Below are 16,428 nucleotides of genomic sequence, written 5' to 3' on the forward strand. Positions count from 1 at the left end.
GGATCTAACATAATAGTGTGAGAGTCCAGTCCATAGTGGATCTAACATAAAAGTGTGAGAGTCCAGTCCATAGTGGATCTAACATAATAGTGTGAGAGTCCAGTCCATAGTGGATCTAACATAATAGTGTGAGAGTCCAGTCCATAGTGGATCTAACATAATAGTGTGAGAGTCCAGTACATAGTGGATCTAACATAAAAGTGTGAGAGTCCAGTCCATAGTGGATCTAACATAATAGTGAGAGTCCAGTCCATAGTGGATCTAACATAATAGTGAGAGTCCAGTCCATAGTGGATCTAACATAATAGTGTGAGAGTCCAGTCTATAGTGGATCTAACATAATAGTGTGAGAGTCCAGTACATAGTGGATCTAACATAATAATGTGAGAGTCCAGTCCATAGTGGATCTAACATAAAAGTGTGAGAGTCTAGTCCATAGTGGATCTAACATAATAGTGTGAGAGTCCAGTCCATAGTGGATCTAACATAATAGTGTGAGAGTCCAGTCCATAGTGGATCTAACATAATAGTGTGAGAGTCCAGTCCATAGTGGATCTAACATAATAGTGTGAGAGTCCAGTCCATAGTGGATCTAACATAATAGTGTGAGAGTCCAGTCAATAGTGGATCTAACATAATAGTGTGAGAGTCCAGTCCATAGTGGATCTAACATAATAGTGTGAGAGTCCAGTCCATAGTGGATCTAACATAATAGTGTGAGTCCAGTCCATAGTGGATCTAACATAATAGTGTGAGAGTCCAGTCCATAGTGGATCTAACATAAAAGTGTGAGAGTCCAGTCCATAGTGGATCTAACATAATAGTGTGAGAGTCCAGTCCATAGTGGATCTAACATAATAGTGTGAGAGTCCAGTCCATAGTGGATCTAACATAAAAGTGTGAGAGTCCAGTCCATAGTGGATCTAACATAAAAGTGTGAGAGTCCAGTCCATAGTGGATCTAACATAATAGTGTGAGAGTCCAGTCCATAGTGGATCTAACATAAAAGTGTGAGAGTCCAGTCCATAGTGGATCTAACATAAAAGTGTGAGAGTCCAGTCCATAGTGGATCTAACATAATAGTGTGAGAGTCCAGTCGATAGTGGATCTAACATAAAAGTGTGAGAGTCCAGTCCATAGTGTATCTAACATAATAGTGTGAGAGTCCAGTCCATAGTGGATCTAACATAATAGTGTGAGAGTCCAGTACATAGTGGATCTAACATAAAAGTGTGAGATTCCAGTCCATAGTGGATCTAACATAATAGTGAGAGTCCAGTCCATAGTGGATCTAACATAATAGTGAGAGTCCAGTCCATAGTGGATCTAACATAATAGTGTGAGAGTCCAGTCCATAGTGGATCTAACATAAAAGTGTGAGAGTCCAGTCCATAGTGGATCTAACATAATAGTGTGAGAGTCCAGTCCATAGTGGATCTAACATAATAGTGTGAGAGTCCAGTCCATAGTGGATCTAACATAATAGTGTGAGAGTCCAGTACATAGTGGATCTAACATAAAAGTGTGAGAGTCCAGTCCATAGTGGATCTAACATAATAGTGAGAGTCCAGTCCATAGTGGATCTAACATAATAGTGAGAGTCCAGTCCATAGTGGATCTAACATAATAGTGTGAGAGTCCAGTCCATAGTGGATCTAACATAATAGTGTGAGAGTCCAGTCCATAGTGGATCTAACATAATAGTGTGAGAGTCTAGTCCATAGTGGATCTAACATAATAGTGTGAGAGTCCAGTCCATAGTGGATCTAACATAAAAGTGTGAGAGTCCAGTCCATAGTGGATCTAACATAAAAGTGTGAGAGTCCAGTCCATAGTGGATCTAACATAATAGTGTGAGAGTCCAGTCCATAGTGGATCTAACATAAAAGTGTGAGAGTCCAGTCCATAGTGGATCTAACATAATAGTGTGAGAGTCCAGTCCATAGTGGATCTAACATAAAAGTGTGAGAGTCCAGTCCATAGTGGATCTAACATAAAAGTGTGAGAGTCCAGTCCATAGTGGATCTAACATAATAGTGTGAGAGTCCAGTCCATAGTGGATCTAACATAAAAGTGTGAGAGTCCAGTCCATAGTGGATCTAACATAAAAGTGTGAGAGTCCAGTCCATAGTGGATCTAACATAATAGTGTGAGAGTCCAGTCGATAGTGGATCTAACATAAAAGTGTGAGAGTCCAGTCCATAGTGTATCTAACATAATAGTGTGAGAGTCCAGTCCATAGTGGATCTAACATAATAGTGTGAGAGTCCAGTACATAGTGGATCTAACATAAAAGTGTGAGATTCCAGTCCATAGTGGATCTAACATAATAGTGAGAGTCCAGTCCATAGTGGATCTAACATAATAGTGAGAGTCCAGTCCATAGTGGATCTAACATAATAGTGTGAGAGTCCAGTCCATAGTGGATCTAACATAAAAGTGTGAGAGTCCAGTCCATAGTGGATCTAACATAATAGTGTGAGAGTCCAGTCCATAGTGGATCTAACATAATAGTGTGAGAGTCCAGTCCATAGTGGATCTAACATAATAGTGTGAGAGTCCAGTACATAGTGGATCTAACATAAAAGTGTGAGAGTCCAGTCCATAGTGGATCTAACATAATAGTGAGAGTCCAGTCCATAGTGGATCTAACATAATAGTGAGAGTCCAGTCCATAGTGGATCTAACATAATAGTGTGAGAGTCCAGTCCATAGTGGATCTAACATAATAGTGTGAGAGTCCAGTCCATAGTGGATCTAACATAATAGTGTGAGAGTCTAGTCCATAGTGGATCTAACATAATAGTGTGAGAGTCCAGTCCATAGTGGATCTAACATAAAAGTGTGAGAGTCCAGTCCATAGTGGATCTAACATAAAAGTGTGAGAGTCCAGTCCATAGTGGATCTAACATAATAGTGTGAGAGTCCAGTCCATAGTGGATCTAACATAAAAGTGTGAGAGTCCAGTCCATAGTGGATCTAACATAATAGTGTGAGAGTCCAGTCCATAGTGGGGCCAGCAGTGGATCATCTTGAGTGGAGACAAGTCAGCAGCGCAGAGACGTCCCCAACTGATGCACAGATGAGTGGTCCACCTCGGGTCCTGACTTTGAACAGCTGGCGCATCATCTGTGGTTACCTAATCTGTGCCCCCTTCCCACCTCTCCACGTACAGATCACAGGTTATTATTTGCTCGCATAATTTAAATTAACTTAAAAAGAGCCCAAAATGTGGACACAAGTGCAATCATATTGTCAGAATGTCACACAGGAACATCTTTTTAAATCTTTAACTTGAATGCACGTAATTCATTTGATCAAAATTTGCTAAAAGTTTGATCTAGAGTCCCAAAATTTGCCACTGAGTGAGTGAGCACACCAGTCCGGGTCTCCTCACTCATCTTTGCACAGTGGTAGGTGGGGTCAAAATAAATTGTGTGATTAATCTGGTTGTATACATGGGGATATATTTTGCGATCAATTACATGAACTTTAAAAGGCCCACAGAAAAACGTACTTAAATGCTATGATTCTTTTTACATTTCAAAAATATTTAATTAGAAAATGTTATATGTAAAAAATATATATTTTATTTAAGTGTACTGTATTTTGAATATTTATTTGAGTTAGGTACCATTTTTAATTTTTTTTAATTTCATGTAGTTCTATTTTTCTTTAGTATAGTTAAGAAATATTTGTAATTGTATTGTATTATGTATACTTATATCATTTTTTTGTCTTATTTTCATTCATTTAATTGATGTAAATCTTAATTACATTTTTCTTTTTACAATCAAGAAATATTTTTATTTCATTTATTATGTTTTGAATGTGTATTTATTGTATGTGCCTTTTTGTAACAACCCCCCTTCCAACAATGACAATGATGGACTCTGTGTAATACGATTTTTTTCAACTTCTGTGTTTTTATTCTTACTACCCTGCCTTACCATAGTCATTATGTTTTTACGCACATAAAAACATAAAAACCTTTAAGTATTTAGGTATAAATATTTTTAAGAATTCTGCTAGTAAGACGGTTCAAACAATTGCAATGACAAATAAAGAAATCCAATTTACCCTCTTTTGCAAATTTTAAAAATGTATGTTATTTATGTAATTTTTAATTCAATAAATATTTTTATTTATTTGTATTTTCTTTTAAATATTTATTTAATTTATTAGCCTTTTTGCCTTATTTTTTATTTATTCTTTAAAAATGATTATCATTCAATGGCTTCCCTAAACACAAGCTTTCTAGAACTGCATCGTGTCACATGGCCTTCGTAGCACAAGAGAATTTGGACTAAACACACAAATGTCTAAAGGCAGCAGATGCATAAACGACCCAGACGCTCCTGATGCAGCTCCCGCAGCAGATGGGAGGTGAAAGGAGGAGTCAGGAGGATGGAGGCCATGCAAACATTGAAGAAAAGGAGAGGTCACAGGTCAACTTGGGCAATAGAAGGAGGGAGGAAACATGAAGAAGGACAAATCGATAAGATTTTTTTCCTCCTTTAATATAAGCCTCTTTCTGACAGATGTCTACAATTTAATTCACGCTCACCTGCTATTTTTAAGCTTTTAAACTTTCTGGAAAAGTCATCTAAAATAGTACAAATGTAAGTCAAAAACACTTTTAATCACATAAAAAAAAGTTGATGTTGAGGTTTTTTTTTTAATTATCAGGAAGATGAAATAGAAGACAGTTGCTAGGCAGTACAATAATATTTTACGGGCAGTTGCAGCGAATAACAACTTGTTAATTTATGTCTGAAGAACAAATGTAAAAGAACGAATACAGCTGCCTATTCAGACCCCCACCCACCCCAGCTAGACTGGATAAAGCTGCCCCCTGCCTTCCAGCTATGCAGGAAGCTACAATGGATTGTTCAACCTCTGCTGCATTCATTAACCTGCTGCACACCAGGACCGTGTGGCAGTTAGGGCGATACCGCAAATGTTGGTATCGTTCTCATACTAAGTAGATACAAGTATGGCCAATATACCAGTGGTGAATGGTGATAAATAGTGCGCCAATATTAGGAATTATGATGTCATATGGATACAATAAAGGGCTCCCCTTTGAGTTCCCTTCCCTCAACCTCCTTTGAGCTCACAGAATAAACAAACATGGCGTTAAACACTCGGGACTTCTTTACTCCTTCAGAGGAAGACATCCCATATAGATGGGAATAAAAACACAATCTTTACTGCTGATTGATGGATGTGGCATAGCCCTACCATAGTGATGTTATCGTTGCTAGGTTCTGTGTTGGTCTTGATGCAGAGACGGCAGGCAATGTGCAAGTGAAAATGTATTTAATGACAAAAAAATAGTGCAGCAGCGAAGCATGAGTTACCTTTGACTCCATTTCACCACTCAAACGACACACTGTAAAAAAGTGACATGATGTCAGATGAGGCTGCACAAATCTTCAATGTTTACTTACAAACTCGGAAAAATAATATTGATATCACGTGCTGTGCATCTGTGTAAATATTCACATTTCTGTCAGAGTATGTTGGTGACGAACCCCAAGATGCAGAGATGGCAGGCTTTGTCCAGGAAAACATGATTTAATTTAACACTATAGCAAAAAAACAAACAAAAGGGTACAAACAAAAGGCGCGCACAAGGCGGAGAACAAACTTGGCTATGAACTAAAATAGCACAAAGGCTAACTGTCGACAAGAAACAAAAACACTTACTTGTGACACGAAGGAACTATGACATGAGCTAGTGATGGGTCCGGCAACACCGATGCATCGGCGCATGCGTCGAGCTCATAGAGCAAAACCCTGTGTCGGTGCGCGTACCGCTTTTAGAAAGTCACGTGACTGATCATGAGCTGTTTTGGTCACGTGACCGATACGCGAACTGTGTCGCACTGACGCCTCCTCTGTGACCTGTGAGCGGGTCTTTTCTACAGCCGGAGAAATAATAACTAAGAAGAGAAAGCGTCTAAAATTGAATACGTTGGAAAAACTGTTTTTTTTTAAATAAAAATGTGTAAAAAAAAAAAAGATAATTTCCCAGTCCACAAGCATCCTCATTCACAACACGTTCTCTTAGATTTCCATGTTATGATACATGTTCACATTATTTATTAACTGTATCTGAAAAAGATAAAAAATATATTTTTATTTAAATGAAGTTATGAAATAAAATAAAATAAATGAAATATAATGACTTGGTTTATATTATTGTATATACTAGGTCATAAAATCAGTGTCAGTTGAGTCGGTCCATAGTTGCCTGTAGGGATTTTTAATGTCCAGCAGATGTCAGTATTTAGTGACACAGTATTGACACAGTATCAATACAGTTTTGCAATGTGTCGAAACGCTTCATGACGCCTCATCAACCCATCACTAACATGAGCAGAGTGAACAAAAGTGGACAGAGCTACAACGACAAGTATCATGACAGGTAGTAGTGACAATAATCCAGCACTGACTGGAGAGGAAGGCAGGTTCAAATAGCAGCTGGCTGATTGACACTAGGTGTGGCCAGGTGCCAATCAGCCATAGCTGAGGGGACAAAGCACTCAGGGAGATAATCAGGAAATAACCAAAATAAGAGCGCTGACAGGAAACAAAGACAGGAAAAACCAAAACCTAACTGAACTGTCAGTGACAAACCTGACAATTTCAGCCTATAAGAATTCCATTTCCAACAACAGAAAACATGTAAGTTGTAGATGGTTTTTTTTTAGGTTTTAGCTGCGCATATGCCAACATTAGCCCTGTTATAATGAAAGTGACTGTCAAATGTGCATCTTTTGCAGTGCATGTTGTAGTATTTCTCTCTCTCACACACACACCAACTACAGTTGTAGTGTAAGTACCATTAAAAATAGCTAGTAAATAAATCAGAAGTTACTCACCATTTAGTTGAGTTGAGTTTGAGTTTATTTGGAACATGCAAGCATACAAAATGATACATCACAATTTCCAGTTTCTCTTTTGAACATGTTCGAAAAGGAGTAGGAAGAAGCAGAGCTTATTTAATCCTACCCCTTTTCTTTTACATAACAGTTGCTAAAACTTTTGTTCACTTCCTGTTCTCAATTTATTCACAATGTACTCCATAAGTAATCTCAATGAAAATAAATAATAATTGGTGGAGTACCGTATTTTTCGGACTATAAGTCGCAGTTTTTTTCGTAGTTTGGCCGGGGGTGCGACTTATAGTCAGGAGCGACTTATGTGTGAAATTGTTAACACATTACCGTAAAATATCAAATAATATTATTTAGCTCATTCCCATAAGAGACTAGACGTATAAGATTTCATGGGATTTAGCGATTAGGAGTGACAGATTGTTTGGTAAACGTATAGCATGTTCTATATGTTATAGTTATTTGAATGACTCTTACCATAATATTTTACGTTAACATACCAGGCACGTTCTCAGTTGGTTATTTATGCCTCATATAACGTACACTTATTCAGCCTGTTGTTCACTATTCTTTATTTATTTTAAATTGCCTTTCAAATGTCTATTCTTGGTGTTGGGTTTTATCAAATAAATTTCCCCCCAAAATGCGACTTACACTCCAGTGCGACTTATATATGTTTTTTTCCTTCTTTATTATGCATTTTCGGCCGGTGCGACTTATACTCCGGTGCGACTTATACTAAAATACGGTAAGTTATATTTCATATGATGAGATGAGTAAGATTATTTTGAGAATGAATGAATGGATGGATGAAATAAATTCAGAATGTTTATCATGGTTCTTCCATCCATCATGTATATGGATGGATGGAAGTACTTTGTACTTTGTAAACACTTTAAGTTTGAAGTTACTCAGTACTTGAGTAGTTTTTTTCACTGAATACTTACTTAATTGCATGGAACACTCCTTTTTACTTTTATTTGAGTCATAATACCTTAAAGTAACAGTACTCCTACTTGAGTGCAATTTTTGGCTACTCTAACCACCTCTGGTTGAAAGTTCATGTGTAGCTTGAAGACACGCAAACAACAGTTGAGGTGAGTTTAACCTCCACCACCTCCCGCATGCGACAGGTGCTGCAACGGCCTGCCCACCCGTCTCCTCCCTGAAAAATTGGATTTGATGTGTGTGTGTGTGTGTGTGTGCGTGTGTGTGTGTGGGTGTTGGGGGTGGAGGCTTAAGGAAGACAATAGCAGGGTTTGGCGCCCCACACGAGCGGCCATGTGCCGTTCATTATCATACAGCTGTTCGCATGAGGGTCAGACAAAGGCAACATGATAGTCCAAACGCTGCAGGATATCCCCCACCTCACGCACACACACACGCTCACTCAAGAGGCCTGAATAGCCCCCAGACTCACAATAAGGACCTTCCCCAACCACCCGCTCCCAACCACACGCGTCGGCCCAATTAGAATGTTGAGTGCAAAAGAAAGTGGGGGTGCGTTCTATTCTTCCTCCTCGCTTGTCTATATGATCTTTGTGTTCTTGCTCCACTAAACTACACGACGCAACCTCTGTTTGATACATTTTTTTTTTGCAGTTTCTTACATGCAATTGAAAGTATAAAGCCCTGCTTCATCAGATGATGGAGTTCTTGAACTCACAACTTGTTTTATTTAAATTTTCAGTTGCATTAAAGTACACCATGTGGTTATATTTGCACAATTCAAACTGTTGGAAGTGGAGCAGGAAAAAGCTGAGCTATTTAACCTTTGCCCTGTTTCCATACCTCAGAACTTACTAAATGTGTGTCAATTGTTTGTGTTTGCATGTAACCATTTTCCAATAAAAGGATAAAAGAATAGAGAATGTGTTGCAATAGATGGATGGCTAATGCAATGATTAAGGGGGTAAAACAAGTAAGTATTTTTATATACATAACTAAACAATTTTTTATAATAATAAATACAATAATTAAAAAAAAAAAGTTTATTAAATATAACATTTTCTAAATGAAAAAAAAATTGATTTATCTACAATAAAAAATAAATAAATACATACAGTAGTAAAAATTGACAGGAACATTGTACAATAGACAACTTAATTCAAAATATAAAATAAGTAATTAAATGACAAAAAAAATTATAAATAAATGTATGAATAAATTCAGATACATAATAAATAATACTTTAATTAAATGGCAACAAAATTAATCAGTACTGGAGTAGAAACTGACAAAACATTGTGTTATAGACAAATAAATACAGTATGCGTAATAAATAACACTTTAGTGAAATGACAAAAAAATTAAATACAGGCGTAAAGCAGACAAAAACATGCAAAGCATATGAAATGCACATTATTTTATAAATAAATTACAAACTGGAAATTCCAGAGAAACTGGAAATTGTGATGTATCATGTTGTATGCTTGCATGTTCGAAATAAACTCAAACTCAAACAAAAACATAAACAGCATATGTATTAATTAAATGACAAAAAAAACCCTCTGATAAAAACATTGTAGAATAGATAAATAAATACAGCATATGTATAAACAATAACTTAATTAAAACACAAAAAAGAATAAATACAGGAAGAAAATCTGACATAATCATTGTATGATAGAGAAATACATATGATTATATCGTAACAGGGCAGCACGGTGGAAAAGGGGTTAGTGCGTCTGCCTCACAATACGAAGGTCCTGAGCAGTCCTGAGTTCAATCCCGGGCTCAGGATCTTTCTGTGTGGAGTTTGCATGTTCTCCCCGTGACTGCGTGGGTTCCCTCGGGGTACTCCGGCTTCCTCCCACCTCCAAAAACATGCACCTGGGGATAGGTTGATTGGCAACACTAAATTGGCCCTAGTGTGTGAATGTGAGTGTGAATGTTGTCTGACTATCTGTGTTGGCCCTGCGATGAGGTGGTGACTTGTCCAGAGTGTACGCCGCCTTCCGCCCGATTGTAGCTGAGATAGGCTCCAGCACCCCCCGCGACCCCGAAGGGAATAAGCGGTAGAAAATGGATGGATGGATGGATATATCGTAACAATAACACATCCAATAAATGACAACAACATGAACAAATACATGGGTAAAAACTGACAGCAACAATGTGTAATAGACAAATACATACAGCATATGTAATAAATAGTACCTTAATAAATGACAAAAAATTATATATATGATAGTACTGTTATAGTAGTAGTAGTAGTAGTATTAATAGTAGTAGTAACATTAGTAGTAGTAGTAATAATAGTATTAGTAATAGTAGCCTCAAGTCTTCATGATCTCTTATTTGTTATAAAAACACACATATAGTCTTTAAATTGTATTAAACAAACATTATCTTGACAAACACTTTTTCATAATTCTTTATTTTCTTTTTCTTTCTTTAGTTTATTTAGAACATGAACACACTTACAGCATAATACATCACACAATTTCATATCATTTCATTTTACATCATGCCCGAAAAGGAGTAGGAAGAAGCAAAGCTTATTTAATCCTACCCCTTTCCCACTTCAGAGCGTTTATATAGAATCATTTACTGACCTTTTTATATAATAAAATAACATCTATGAATTAGTATACACAACAGTTTTGTAATATTTAATTAATTAATTCAGTCATTATTAACATACTGAGACGAATAATTCACCTCTTTCTTCTTCCATAATGTATTTCCGAATAAAATATTTATATTTGTCTGCCACTGACATTTGCCGACGTGTTTATGTTGGTCAGCACACAAGGTTTACTGTCTTTTTTTCACTGATAGTGTTTTTTGTCCATAGTTTTAAGATTGTGTACTTTATTTGACAAGCCCAGAACGCATCACAGTTACATTACAACAACATTTTAACTTGGATTGATATTGATGATATCCAATACCGATTGGCTGAGTATTACCGATGCAGATACTGCCTACTTAAAGTTTACCAAGACAATGTTGTGATTTTGCCTTGAATTTCTTGCAAACATTTACCTGTTAACAATTTAACAATATATAAATACGATAATGATGTTATTCAATGACAAATGTTGAATATGTCCAAAACAAATCAACCATTACTACTGTAACAAAACGAAAACCAACACAACATTAAAACAACAGTGGTTTTCATACACCCCACTTTTTATTTGATTTTGTTTTCGACAAGATGGTGCCTCTGTTTTAGTATATCTTCTCAGTAATTGTACAATTAAACATTGCACGTAACAAATTGGTCCCTTTGCTAGTGTATTATTCCCAAACAAAGAATCCCAAGTGTTGTTGACTGCAAAATAATCCACTATGGTGCCAGCACTTCGATAAAGAAGGTGAGAAACACTTCTGAATTCAAGAAATACCTTGTAACAAAGTACGAAGGTAGTGTCCTTGTGGCTCTCTAACAAGAATCTTCAATAAAATAAAAGTGAAATTGTTTACATATAGTTCACTTTCTTTTCTGTATTTAAAACTATTTTAATTTTGAACTAAATTATTCTCTATAAAATCTGTTGATGTTCATATTTTTGGGTGTCCAGAATTTAAGTAGATGCTAAAAAAGGAATGGCTTTTGACCTGAAGGATATAAACTAAATTATATCAACCGAACCAAGAAGAACAGAGGGTGAATAGCTGTGTACGTGATGAAGAACTTAAACTACAAAGTGGTAAAAAACATGTCATTAGCTATTGATAATATCTTAGAATGTATAACCAGTCAAATATGTCATGAAAAAAGCAAAAACGTACTGATCAGTTGTATATGTAGATCACCTAAGTCAAACAATGATACGTTTGAGAACTGGATTAAGGCAACTTTTACTGAAATCAGTCAAAAATTAACTTTCTTATGCGGAGACTTCAACATTGACCTCTTGAACACTAACAACAAAAGCCCATAGATGACTTTATTGACACAATGTACAGCCTGAGTTTATATCCTAAAATCACAATGCCAAGCAGAATCTCAGGACACAGCGCTACACTTATTGATAATATTTTTACTAATGATTTTGATAATAATACCACAAGTGGTCTGCTAATATCCGACATCAGTGATCATCTGCCAGTTTTCATAATCTATGACGGAAACTACAAGAAGGGGAACATTGATGACAATAAGACATTTCATAGAATATACACATAACAAAGTATGACAGCTTTCAAGAATGATCTGAGAAATCAAAGTTGGGACAATGTATACAGTGAAAATCATGTAGATGATGCTGTGGTATTTAAAAAAAAATGCTTTCGAGATGCTTTATGAAAAACACTGTCCATTGAAACAACTTAGTAAGAAGCAAAACAACAACAACAATCAACCATGGATGACAGAAGGACTGAAAAATGCAGATATGAATGAAGTAGTTGAAAGCTTTGTGAACATTAGACCAAATCTGTAGTAAAAGATTCCAGATCCCGAGTCTGTTCAGAACTTGAATGACACTATAGACAGAAATCCCCACTCAATGTTTCTCGAAGGTGTGACAAAAGAGGAAATAATCAATATTGTGAAAACATGTAAATCCAAGACGTCAACTGATTGTAACGAGATTGATATGGAAACGATAAAAAAGGTTATTGAAGAGATTTCAGAACCTATAACATACATCAGCAACCTATCATATCAAACAGACTAATTCCCAGGCAAAATGAAAGTAGCAAAAGTCGAACCAATTTATAAGACTGGAGACAAACACCAGTTTACAAACTACAGACCTGTTTCTCTACTTACATAATTTTCTAAAACATTTTTAAAATTGTTTACCAACAGATTGGACAAGTTCATGAATAAAAACGAAACACTCACAGACAACCAATACAGATACAGAGCCAACATTTCAACATCAATGGCATTAATCGAAATAACGGAAGAGATTACCAATGCAATAGATAGCAAAAAAGGTGCTGTTGCAATATTTATAGATTTAACAAAAACATTTGACACAATCAGTCATGATAGCTTTAATAAACAAATTAGAACGGTATGGAATCAGAGGGTTGGTCTTGAACTGGATAAGAACCTTCTTAATCAACAGGAAGCAATACGTGAAGATAGGCGAACACACTTCCACAGAGCTGAAATTATTCTGTGGCATACCGCAGGGATCAACACTACGACGAAAATGTTTCAATCTTTATATAAACGACTTATGTAAAGTTACAAAGTACTTAAAGTTAGTATTATTTGCAGATGATACAACTGTGTTTTGTTCAGGAGAGAACAGACAGAAGCTAATACAAATAATAACAGAAGAAATGCACGAATTAAAAAGATGGTTTGACAAAAACAGACTATCTTTGAATCTCAGTAAAACTAAAAGAATGCAATTAGGTAACAGTAGAAGGGAAAGTCAAACACAAATAGATAGAGTAGACTTTGAAAGGGTGAAAGAAAACACAGTGTGAGTGTAATAACAGATGATAAAATTAACTGGAAACCTCATGCAAAAAATATACAACATAAAGTAGCAAGAAACACGTCAATAATGAATAAAGCAAAACATGTTCTGGACCAAAAATCTCTTCATATTCTCAACTAATAACTAGTGTTACCATATCTGAGTTATTTTATTGTGTAGAAATATGGGTAAACAATTACAAATGTGCACTTCATTCACTAACGGTGTTACAAAAAAGATCAATTAGAATAAGACATAATGTTGGATATAGAGAACATAGAAACCCTTCACCTATTAAATCAAGAATATTGAAATTTAATGATTTGATGCATTTGCAAACAGCTAAAATTATGTACAAAGCAAACTATAACCTGCTACCCAAAAAACAACAACAATTTTTCTAAACAAAAGAAGAGAAATATAATCTTAGAGGAAAATCTAATTCAAACCATTTGTATGCACGTACAACACTTAGGACCTTTAGCATATCAGTATGTGGAATTAAATTATGGAATGTATTATACAAAGAAATCAAACAAAGCACCAACATGATTGAGTTTATAAGACTGTTCAAACTGCAAGTGTTCACAAAGTACAAAGAAGAACAAATATAATGAACATCTTGAAACTTTAAAAAAAATTAGATAATGATTATTTATGTATTTACTATTTGTTTACTTACTTATGGTATATTTATAGATTTATTATTCATGTATTCATTGTTCTGTTACAAACAGAGAACAAGGAAATGGGATAAAACTGCTATGATATGAAAAGAGATAGGATGAAATAAGTTCTGCTTCTTCCTGCTCCTTTTCGGACGTGCTGCAATGAAACAACTGGATATATGGGAGGCGTCCGGGTGTCATCCTGACCAGGTGCCCGAACCACCTCATCTGGCTCCTCTCGATGTGGAGGAGCAGCGTTTTTACTCTGAGCTCCTCATGACCATAGGTGAGGATGGGAACGTAGATCGACCCGTGAATTGAGAGCTTTGCCTTCCGGCTCAGCTCCTTTTTTACCACAATGAATCGATACAGCGTTCGCATTACTGAAGACGCCGCACCGATCCGCCTGTCGATCTCACGATCCACTCTCCAAGACTTCGAGGTACTTGAACTCCTCCACTTGGGGCAAGATCTCCTGTGTTGTGGCATAACATATTTGTGTTGTGGTTTTATGCTGTTGTGGCATAACATTGTTTTGTTGTGGCTTTATGTTGTTGTGTTGTGGCTAAGGAAGTCCGATAATGGCTTTTTGCCTATATCCGATATTCCGATATTGACCAACTCTTTAATTACCGATACCGATCGATACCGATATCAACCGATATATACAGTCGTGGAATTAACACATTATTATGCCTAATTTGGACAACCAAGTATGGTGAAGATAAGGTACTTTTGAAAAAAATGTATAAAATAAAATAAGATAAATAAATTAAAAACATTTTCTTGAATAAAAAAGAAAGTAAAACAATATAAAAACAGTTACATTGAACCTAGTAATTAATGAAAATTAGTACAATTAACTGTTAAAGGTTAGTACTATTAGTGGACCAGCAGCACGCACAATCATGTGTGCTTACGGACTGTATCCCTTGCAGACTGTATTGATATATATTGATATATAATGTAGGAACCAGAATATTAATAACAGAAAGAAACAACCCTTTTGTGTGAATGAGTGTGAATGGGGGAGGAAGGTTTTTTGGGTTGGTGCACTAATTGTAAGTGTATTTTGTGTTTTTTATGTTGATTTAATAATACAAAATAAAAAAACGATACCGATAATAAAAAACCGATACCGATAATTTCCGATATTACATTTTAAAGCATTTATCGCCCATAATATCGGCAGGCCGATATTATCGGACATCTCTAGTTGTGGCGATTACAATTTTTGTGGCTAAAAGTTGTTGTGTTGAGGCTTTATGTCATTGTGTTTTAGTGTTTGCATTTGTTGTGGATTTATGTTGTGTTGTGACTTTGTTACTGTGTTGTGGCTTCATGTGGTTGCGTCGTGGCTAAAAGCCATTGTGTGGTTGCTTAATGCTGTTGTGTTGTCGCTTCAGGTTGTTTTGTCGTGGCTGAAAGTTGTTATGCCGTGGCTTTATGTTGCTGTGTTGTGGCTTTTCAATCGTGTTGTGATTGAAAGTTGTTGTGTTTTGGCTTAAATTTGTCGTTGACTATATTCTCTAAAGCAGTGATTCTCAAAGTGCGGTACATGCACCTAGTGGTACACAAAATAAGTTTGTAAATATCTACTGTATATGGAGTGTCATTGTCGATTATGTTTGTGCATTGTGTGGAGTGGCCAAAAATATTAGATATAGATGCCTTGTTTTTAATGAATACTCAGGTCTACTACGCTACTGTATCTTAATGTTGGTCACCATGGTACTTGGAGAGCCAAGTTTTTTTCTGAGGTGGTACTTGGTGAAAGTGTGGAAGAGAACTGAAAAATATCCATCTTGTCTTGCCAGTGTCGATACTGATACTACCATTTGGTATGGGTTAGGGCAGGGGTAGGGATCCTATGGCTCTAGAGCCAGATGTGGCTCTTTTGATGACTGCATCTGGCTCTCAGATAAATCTTACCTGGCATTGCTTAACACGGTAAGTAATGAATAATTCCGCTGATAATCACAGTGCTAAAAATAACCACGTATCAACCAGACTACAAAGCCATCAGCAAAACCATGCCGCACCAGAAGTCGCATTAATGGTAAGAAGTATTTTATTTATTATTGGTTAGCTTCAGAATAACAATGTTATTAAAAAGAATAAGAAACCTATTATACTCTAAAAATGTTGGTCTAACTTAAAAATGCACACATTTAGTTGTATTCAGTGTTAAAAAATTGTATACGGCTCTCACGGAAATACGTTTTAAAATATTTGGCTTTCATGGCTCTCTCAGCCAAAAAGGTTCCGGACCCCTGGGTTAGGGTTAACCCTAACCCTTAAATGTGTACTATATTTAACTTTTTAATTCATCTTAGTTTCGTACTGCTGCGTTTCGTCAAACAAAAATGTTCTTTTTACCTTCAAAAAATGTTTTGCTTCGTAGTGCGAGTCAGTCCAGCTGGAGGTCCGACTCCCCTGAGGTCTGCGAGGCTCCTCCCC

The sequence above is a fragment of the Nerophis lumbriciformis genome, linkage group LG09, assembly GCF_033978685.3.
Source record: "Nerophis lumbriciformis linkage group LG09, RoL_Nlum_v2.1, whole genome shotgun sequence".
NCBI classification, from domain to species: domain Eukaryota; kingdom Metazoa; phylum Chordata; class Actinopteri; order Syngnathiformes; family Syngnathidae; genus Nerophis; species Nerophis lumbriciformis.